This window comes from Rosa rugosa, chromosome 2, assembly GCF_958449725.1.
Source record: "Rosa rugosa chromosome 2, drRosRugo1.1, whole genome shotgun sequence".
Classification (NCBI taxonomy): Eukaryota; Viridiplantae; Streptophyta; class Magnoliopsida; order Rosales; family Rosaceae; genus Rosa; species Rosa rugosa.
Genome location: NC_084821.1, coordinates 39,553,554 through 39,563,865, shown reverse-complemented (window position 1 = coordinate 39,563,865; position 10,312 = coordinate 39,553,554). Strand labels below are relative to the sequence as shown.

General features: G+C 37.8%; 1 long non-coding RNA gene across 3 annotated transcripts; it reads left to right on the top strand.

The window, feature by feature from the left end:
* The first annotated feature begins 3,681 nt into the window (after window positions 1-3,681).
* On the top strand, window positions 3,682-8,305 carry LOC133728163 (uncharacterized). Of its 3 annotated transcripts, none has more exons than XR_009855654.1 (3): window positions 3,702-4,658; window positions 4,883-6,057; window positions 7,991-8,305. It is a non-coding gene; the product is annotated as an uncharacterized LOC133728163 (long non-coding RNA). The 3 variants fall into 3 exon arrangements; XR_009855653.1 differs by having other exon boundaries at window positions 3,760-4,658; window positions 4,883-5,038; window positions 6,018-8,305; XR_009855652.1 differs by having other exon boundaries at window positions 3,682-4,658; window positions 4,883-8,305.
* The last annotated feature ends 2,007 nt before the right edge of the window (window positions 8,306-10,312 follow it).

Here is a 10,312-nt window from a genome sequence, read left to right as displayed (position 1 = left end):
CGGTCCCTACGGGACACGGGGACTTGTGTCAACAGTCTACGACGGCCCTGATCAGGCACGTTGACCCCCGTCACTTGGGTGCTAAAGATTGGGCTCGCTACCCAACACCCTCTACTCCGCGCAGCTCCCCCTCAACAAACAATTTACAGACCATCCGGAGGTCTATCTTAGCCGGGGAGTGGGGGACTCCCTGGGGGGCCTAGCAGAGGCCCACCCGAAAGGGTATAAAGCCTTTGATCAGTAAAATCCATGGTTGACAACGCACTGACGCTAATTATGCTCTTGCAAGCCTAGCGGAAGAAAACGCTTCGAACCGCCGAACAACTCCCCAACCAAGATTGCCCTCCTTGACTGGGGAATTGGGGGACTTGTACATACATGTACATTTGCAAGCATAATTAGCTATAATGGGCCACGCTCATTCGACCGCCAAAGGTACTAATTCCAACCAAAGGAATGGCATGCAAACACACCGCCAGGCGGGCTACAACCTCGGCGGCGGATCACCCCCAGATCACCGCCAACGCGCCGCCACGCGCCGCGCCAAGGTAGCATCAGAAGCTCCCAGAGCTGGGGACTGAAGCACATCAGTCCCACATCGAAAACAAAGAGAAGATCAACCTCTTCCTCACCTATAAAAGGTTCTCTCCTCTCTCCTCATTAATTACGCATTCAATACTTATCTACTGTTACTCTGTCAACATAAATACATTGACTAACTTAGGCATCGGAGAGTTGAAGACCGCCCGGCGCGGTCTCCCTCTGACGCCCTGTGTATTTCACTTGACAGGTAGCGGAAGCTTTGAGAACAACATAAGTACCAATCCGCCCACCGGATTAGCGTTAACAAAGGTTCAGCTACCGCCGAACTTTTAGACATTAACACTCAATCTCTGGCATCGAACGATCCTTGTTTATCCTTTACTATTGACGACTACATCATTGCAGGGTTAAATTGAGAGTCTATTTTGGGCGTATCATATAGGGGGGTTTATATAGGGGAAGGCAAGGCTTCATGAATTTAATTTCGAAGGAATTTTCTGGTTGCACCACACAACTCCAACCAATGAATTAATGCCACATCAACTCTGCCATGTCACTCAACCAATCAGGAAGCTCCAAAATAACTCCATAATCTTTCCAAATATATTATTGTTGATTTTCCCAAGATTTTATCTGATTTTTCTCTTAATTTTCGGCCAAAATACTCTTGAGTGAAATTAGGAATGAATCTGGACTTGTTTCTGACCTTTTCTCCCTTAAATCTTTCCATGGCATCATTATCCTTGATCCTCTCTTGATTTTTGACATTAACTCCATAATTTCCCATGGTAAAATCAGATTTAGTTCCCCAATAATATCTCCAACGTAATCTTCTTATGACTCTCCCTTGATTTTCACATTATCTCCATCATTTCCCATGGCAAAAATCAGATTTAATCTCCCGAAATATCTCCAACGTCATCTTCAAGCCATGTGGTCTCCTAATGCCTTCAGGTTTCCTAGCCTCATCAGGATTCTTGCGTTGATTGGGATTCCTAGTCGGACTAGGAAAACTCCATTTCTTCATTTCAGCTCATTTCTTTGTCATTTATTCCAATGTACCTAAAAAATAGAAACTAAATTAAAAATGATTAAGTAAAGGAAATAACTAAGCAAAATATAGGGAGTTAAATATTAAAATATCGCATTAAAATGCTCCTATGAAATTCCCCCACACTTAGCTTTTGCTAGTCCCTTAGCAAAATCAAAAGAAATTAAAAACAAAGACTCAATGACTCAAGAAATACACCAAGTATAGAAAATGTAAAAGACTCAAGGACACTTAACTCAAAAACTACTAAGCCTTCCAACTATTTGTCTCAGAAATCTCTTACTTTCATAGCATCAAGATTAGCACTCAACCAAGAATCAATATTTAGATATTCGAGAGTTAATTCAAACATAAAATCCACACATACACAAGTAGGACTTGGTTGTAACAATGGTGATGGGGATGGAGTGAGAGAAGAGGTGTGTTGTTGTGGTATTGTGGTGGTATAGGGGGGTTTATATAGGGGAAGGCAAGGCTTCATGAATTTAATTTCCAAGGAATTTTCTGGTTGCACCACACAGCTCCAACCAATGAATTAATGCCACGTCCGCTCTGCCATGTCACTCAACCAATCAGGAAGCTCCATAATCTTTCCAAATATATTATTGCTGATTTTCCCAAGATTTTATCTGATTTTTCTCTTAATTTTCGGCCAAAATACTCTTGAGTGAAATTAGGAATGAATCTGGACTTGTTTTGAACCTTTTCTCCCTTAAATCTTTCCATGGCATCATTATCATTGATCCTCTCTTGATTTTTGACATTAACTCCATCATTTCCCATGGCAAAAATCAGATTTAATCTCCCGAAATATCTCCAACGTCATCTTCAAGCCATGTGGTCTCCTAATACCTTCAGGTTTCCTAGCCTCATCAGGATTCTTGCGTTGACTGGGATTCCTAGTCGGACCAGGAAAACTCCATTTCTTCATTTCAACTCATTTCTTTGTCATTTATTCCAATGTACCTAGAAAATAGAAACTAAATTAAAAATGATTAAGTAAAGGAAATAACTAAGCTAAATATAGGGAGTTAAATATTAAAATATCGCATTAAAATGCTCCTATCACAATGCTGATAATATTACTGCAGGTTCTCTTGATTGTCGAGAATCATGGTGGAGTGTACAACCTCTGATTTGGCTATAGAAGAGTAGAAGATCGTTGTGTATATGTTGGATAAGGTTGTGCAGGATGGGGCTATACCATTTGATGATTTGGGTCAATACTTGTGTATCGACAACAGCTTGATTCTCGCTATACCATTCGCAGAATCTTTGTTGCGAATTGGTTCGAAGGGAAACTGGAAACTTGGAAAGCGTCAGCCGTCTAGGAGAGGGGAAAGTAGGAAACTAAGAGAAAGTGAGAAACAGGTTTTGGGCTTTTAGGTCTAGGGTTGGTTGAATGTTGACTAGGCTACTAATTCAGGAAAGTAAAATAAAAAATTAAAAGGGATAATATTAGATCGGGCTTTCAGGCTTATGGATACCAAGGCCCGGAACCGGCCCGTTAATACTCAAACGGTCTGAGCCTTATTTTTTTGTGTATTTTTTTCTTTCTAAAAGCCCAGCCTGGATCGGTTCGGTCCTGGTTTTCAGGCTTTCGGGCTAAAATGCCCATGCCTAGGGTTAATATATACTACAAGTTAAGGCAACCAGGGTTAAGGCTGAGGCTTTGTTGCTGTGGCAGTTTTAGGTTTTGAAATATATTTTGCTTATCACTGCAATTTGTATTATGCTCTCAATGAAAATTTACTTATTATTTTGATGTTTCAATTTAATGTGTAAACTTTGTGTGATGTAATACGTGACTCGAGTTGGTATTGACATTAGACATTAGTGGGCTCGGTGCATTGTGTTGCTTAGATAAAAAGGAAAAAAAAATTCCAAGTGTTTTGGGCGAGTTGTTGAGCCATCGCATTCTTGATTTATTCTTTTTGTTAATAACTTATTCGTTATTCTATATTTGAAATTCGGGATGTGAAACAAACCCAAAACTTACTCTCTATTAAGATCTAAAGAACAAACAAACCCAAATGCTCACAAAGCAAAAACAAGCTCAGAACTTCACACACTAAACTCATCCAGAGTGTAAAGCGATAGCTTTTCAAAGGAATATTTTTAAGCATGTACCCGTTTGGATCATACAAAGAAGAAGAAGAATAAATAAAACCTTGTTTAAATATGAGATCTCCCACCCTTCCCCATTCCTCCTCCACCTAGCTGTAATTGGGATCTATAAAATTCGGGTAGCCATGAATAACAAGATTGTGCTTATCAAACTTAATTAATGGATCTGAAACACCATATCTATAAACATGGCATCACCATCCATCCACCAAATCCACTCCACCTCGAGATGTGAAAGCATCAGTTTCCTAATCAAATGCAATTTGGCCCAATACCCAACAAGTTCCGTATCCAAATGAGCTAAATTATATACAATCTCAAATTCATCTCCTCGATTAAGTTTTGGTTCAAGGTCGTCGGCCTCGGAGCTGCCGAGATTGCTCACTCTGATGATGCCATGTAAGATCAGGATGGTGACGAAGCCGCAGAGGATGGTGACGAAGCCGCAGAGGATGGTGATTTTGATGTTGTTGAACGTGTCTTTCAGGATCTGGTGGCGGAGGTCATGGCGAAGGTAGGTGATGGACTTGGGTAGACGTATGGAGATTATTTAGAAGAAAAGGGAGTGCTTTAGGGTGCGCTTCGGGGAGCTTTTCAGCTCTCGTGCTTATAAGCAAATCCCTGGTTGGTGTTTTGGTAAACACCCTAACAGCCTGTTTTGGAATGAAAATTGGAAGCAGCCAATGGATTCCTTTTGGAAGCAGAAGCCGCGGGCGTACTGTAGCGGCCATTTAATGAAATTTTTGAAATTCCAGTCGGTACCGTCATGAGCTTCAAGTAATTACACGACCAACCTCGAAAAGACGCATCTTCTCATCCTCAACTCTCTGTCTCTTCTCCGTCAACTCTCTCTCTCGGTGGTCTACGGACAACGTCATTCCTCTATCGGCGCCTCCATCTTCGCACTCCCCTGTGGCCACCTCGAGTTCAGTAAGGGGTATTGTTTGTGATTTTGATTTCATTTCTCTTTGTTCATTTCATCTGCCAATTTTGAGACTTATAAATTGAATAGTTGTTCTAAGTTGTGTTGTTATTAAATGGAGCCTTGTTTTTCTCTCTGATTTTGATGCTCAGTCTTTGTCTCTCAGTTCTTTCTTGTTCTTAAATAGAGCCTTATTTTCAATTTAGCTGAACTTTACTGAGGCCTTATGGATTTTTCAGGACTGGTGTTCATATCTGACGAAGGCAATGTTGGGTTTTCAGTCGGCATTCTTCAATTTCATGCCTTTCTAGCAGTGGTGTTGTTGGTAATCTGTACCTACAGTCCTACACATATGTGAAAATTGCATTTCCACCACTTCTTGAGAACAAAACTGGGTATGTTAGATTCTGTTTACTTGCTTACTAGTGGCTTAGTCTGAGGGATAAATGGATTCAATGTCTATTTAAAATGACTATATTACAGTGATCTGCTAAACTAATATGATTTGATATATAATTTTAAATTGCATTATATTTTTATGTCTCAAAACACTGAAAGTTAGAAGGTGTTGAAAGCTTGATCGGTTTCCATTGTGAATCGAGTATATGAAATGGGGTTGAGCCTCCCAGCTTGACTGGATTCCAAACCCCATTTAAAAAAAAAAAAAAAAAAAAAAAAGTATATGAAATGGTGGAAGGTGTTGCTAATACTTGATAGATAAGGTGTTCAGGCATCGGAGAAAAGAGGTGATGTTCAAAGTCGCATACAAGACACATGATAATCAGCCATGTCAATCGTTGCTTCACTTGCTTGCCAAGTTGTTTAGTGTGGTTCAATTTTATAATGTACTCCTAATTTCCTATATATTTGCCCTTGTTTAATGTTGATGATGGATGAAAGTTTAACTAATCAAAGATCGAGTATTTTGACCCCTTCATTCAAACTTTGAAACTTTATGTTTCTTTAATTTTTAAAAGGAGATAAGTTTTTGGGTGCCAAGATATGAGCAACAATAATTGGAGATATAAATGTGGTCAATATGCAGTCCAATTAGGGTTAGTTGGAGTGGATTCCCAGTGTCTTCGGAAAACTCAGATGCCACATAAATTTGATGTGGCTGCAACCATGCCATCTATCACAAGGTCATTGGGACCTTTGATGATTAGCTAGTTAGCCATTGCTATAATACATTGATACTTGAGCAGCATATCATTCCCTTTCCCCCAAAATTTCTGATCTTAGCTTCTATCCTTTCACATTCTGATGAATCTGATCAGTAGGGTTGGCCCTGTTTATGCTCTACTATATATAACAAATACATGGCACTACTCTATGTTTTTCCATACTTGTCTAACATAGCAATTGTTTGTGCAGCTATCTAAGGCGTGGCCCGGGGTGGCAATTCCCGGAGGTGGTAGGATTGCTGTAATACCCTGAAAATTCGTTATTAATTTCTTGAAATTTCTGAAAATTAATAAAGTGTTCGTTAGTACGATTTCGTGGTTCGAGGGTGGAGTAGAATTATTTTCAGACGAATAATTTTTTGAAATGCATGGTTTTAGGGGGGCACGAAGTTTGACTTTTTATACGTTGGGTTTCTCCGAAAACTTCCTTCACGAAAGTTGTAGAACACTAGAGCGCGTGGATACGAGTTCGTGCATATGCGGAACGCAAATATCGGAGTTTGTATGAAGAAGTTATTGCATTCGTGAAAATTTTCCATTTTTGATAAAAGGACGAAAGTTTTCAGAAATTGCAAAGAAGGCCACATTTCCAAATTTGGAAACTGAACCTCATGTTTAGTCTCTCGACCAGAAATCGCCCGATCCCTTTGACCAGCGATATATTAGTCGTCCGGCCACCTTTGGACGAGCTACCACCGGCGCTGGCTTCGTCTCTTCCTCCTTTAGCTCCTCGTGGTAGCATCTCCTCCCTTCTCAGCGTCTACGTGGTGGAGCACGGCGAGCCCGATCCAAAACCCAGTTTAAGGTCAACGCCGATATCTTCCATCTACAGCCATCATAGCTCAAGCCACTTGGCTTGTTAGAGTCGGCTGAAGATGCTGGTCATGCTCCCCAAAGGATTCGAGCTGAAGTGAAGTCTGGAGGGAGAACCAAAGCTCATCGGAAAACTGGGCAAAAATTCCGACCGAGCTCCTGTTTGGATAATTTTTGACCTCTTATGCTTTGATTTAGACTTGATGCTAGTTGAGAAAATTGTAGGACATGTTGAGACGAAGAGTTGCAAGTAGGTTTCACCACCTAACTCGGTGGTTGACGGCGGCGCCGCCGCCTACTGTGGCGGTGCTTTGCGGCGACTTCCGGCCACTTTAGTAGGGACAGTTTCTATTCCTGATTTCGATCTACTCGTCGATACGAGCATTTCAATATACAACACTTAATTTTTGGAGATCGTATGAGCATGTTAGTGTTTTAGCATTTTAGATTCGATCGGTTTTCGATCTGTGAGGATCCGGCCGTTCGATCGACTTGTAGCTTTGATATATTGATCGTATAAGTATTCCGGAGACCTTGAGTGGTCTTGGATGAAGTTTCGCCTCGATTGGCATTAGTTTCAAGGTTTTAGTTCAAACAGGGGTTCGAACTTTAATCGCGTTGTGATTCGTGTGTTAAAATGTGACATTGATGTGACTAGGTACATGGCGAAGTTGTTCTAGACAAATTGTTGTGCTTGTGTTATCTCGTACAGTGTGTGAAAATGCAGCGGGATTTAGAGCTGAGTAAATTTCACGAGATTCATTATGTGGTAGTTGAGTGATTGTTGTTATTGATGGTTGATGGTGTATTATTTTCTAGTTTATTTCTATTATTGAATTGCTTGTTTCTTTCGTAATCTCCTGAACTAAATTATATGTAGGGATTACTGTTTTCTGAATTGGTTGGTTTTAATGTAATCTCCTGAACTAAACTATATGCAGGGATTACTATGATTTTGGATTGTGTGCTTTGGTGATCTCCTGAACTAATTTTTTTAAGCAAGGATTACTGGTTTTATTTAGTTTAATTTGTGAGTGTAGTTGTGGATGAGACTTGTAGTGAGTCGAGAAATGTTTTATCACATCGTTGTGGTGATAAATGCTTCCTGTCGAGAGGAAATGAGTAATTTCTTTGATTTGTTGTTGAGCTTTCAAATGATTTGGTTTGTCACGGTGGTAACCTGTGTTTTCCTTAAAAAGAAAAGGATTTTTCTTTTGGAAATAATCATTGTCTTGATTTGTTGTCATTGAGTAAGAAAGGTGTTTTGTGGTTATTAGGGTTTACTCACATGAGCTTGCAAAAGCTTACCGGGTTTGTTGTTTTAACCTGGTGCACTATTCCATGGTGTAGGGGTTATTGTGAAGGTCAGAGTAACGAGTAACATTGGTCGAAGCTGAGGCCTTGTTGCTATCGTAGCGCGCGTGGACGTAGAAGTGTACTTTAGTTTTAGTCTTCCGCTGTGTAGTGAGTGTGGTGGGTGTGTTACTTATTGAATTGTTGTTCAGTTTAATTTGTAAACTCTCTGTAATGTAATATGTGACTCTAAAGAATGAGTCGGTATTGATATTGTGAGCTCGATTTTTTTTTTTGGAGAAAGAAAGAAAGCTGAGCTCGATTTGTTTTGTTGCTTAGTTTAAATGAAAAATTTTCTAAGTGTTCTTTTTAGATTGTTAATTTATCGCGTTTCAAATTCGAATTCCTTTATTCAAAATTCGGGGTGTGACAATTTCAACTCTTTACCTTTCTAGTCATGGCATTCATCAATTGGCAGCTCTTTGTTGCATGTCAGAGGCCCTCTGCCTGACAAAACAAGCACTGCTCCTAACAGTTGACTGTTAGTCAGCAATGGTCTTCAGGATCAGAATAACCACAGTTGTTCATTCATGTGGTTACAATCTCCCATGTGATTGGAAGTATATTAAACGTTTGGCAAAACCTTCAGTGTTATGAGAACAAAGACAAATTACTCTTGAAAATTACTTCTTTTTGTTTTAATAGTTTAGAAGATTGGTTTACAATCACAAAGTACTCTTGAAAATTTTGTGTGGAACTGTATTTCTCGTCTCTTGATAGGGTTATCTTAGCTTTCATTATCCGTTCTTCTACATTTATCGACTAGAAAACGTGCTCAAACTTTAGAAGTTTACCAACCATTCCTTGATTATGGGCTATGTGCCATGATAAAGAGACTGTTAAGAATAATAATAGACATAATAAAGAATTAAACTAACCATAACATGAACTACATTGTATTACAAACAATTGAGGCAAAAAATTCTTTCATGTCTAAACTGGTCATTCTACAAACTAAAAGCACTTTTAGTTTTGAATTTACCAAACACTTTGTCACTGCTTTTAACAAGGACTAATTTCAGTTTACCCTCCTGAGGTTAGGGGTCGTCATCATGTTAGTCCCTCTAGTTTCAATTTAATCATGTTAGTCCCTGTACTCTCAAATTTCATCATCCGTGTCCAATTTCTACTATTCCGTCCAATTTGGACCGTTAAGTCTGACTTTTGAGGGCTAAAATGGTCATTTCAAGACAAAAAAAAAACTAAAAAAAAAACGATTTTTTTTTTTGCATTTTTTTTATTTTCTTGTTTTTTTTCTTTTTCTTCGCTTATTATTATTATTATTTTTTTATAATTTTGTTTTCAACCTATACACCACAAGTTATAATAGGTTTATAAAAACAAAAAAAAAATACTCTAGGTAGTTAAAAAGCCGCTCGCTGGTCTACGATATTTGTGATATATCTCCGATAAAGCGAAAAATTTTAGGATATATCTGTAAAATATATTTATAAAATATAATAGGTTTATAAAGTGAAGAATAATAAGATATATCCCCAACAAAGTGAAGAAATATCTGTAAAATATGATTAAAAAAATAAATACAGATATTTCTTCACTTTATTGGGGATATATCCTAAAATTCTTCGCTTTATCGGAGATATACCACAAGTTATAATAGGTTTATAAAAACAAAAACAAAAAATACTCTAGGTGTTTCTTTTTTATTTTTTTATTTTTTTATTTTTTGTTTTTATAAATTTTTTCTTCAACCTATACACCACAAGTTATAATAGGTTTATAAAAAAAAAAAAAATACTCTAGGTGGTTAAAAAGTCGCTCGCTGGTCTACGATATTTGTGATATATCTCCGATAAAGTAAAAAAATTTAGGATATATTTGTAAAATATATAATAGGTTTATAAAGTGAAGAATAATAGGATATATCCCCAATAAAGTGAAGAAATATTTGTAAAATATGATTAAAAAATAAATACAGATATTTCTTCACTTTATTGGGGATATATCCTAAAATTCTTCGCTCGCTGGTCTACGATATTTGTGGAACATCTCCGATAAAGCAAAGAATTTTAGGATATATCCCCAATAAAGTGAAGAAATATCTGTATTTATTTTTTTTAATCATATTTTATAGATATTTCTTCACTTTATTGAGGATATCTTAAAATTCTTCACTTTATAAACCTATTATATTTTACAGATATATCCTAAAATTGTTCGTTTTATCGGAGATATATCACAAATATCGTAGACCAGCGAGCGGCTTTTTAACTACCTAGAGTATTTTTTTTTTGTTTTTATAAACCTATTATAACTTGTGGTGTATAGGTTGAAAACAAAATTATAAAAAAAAAATAA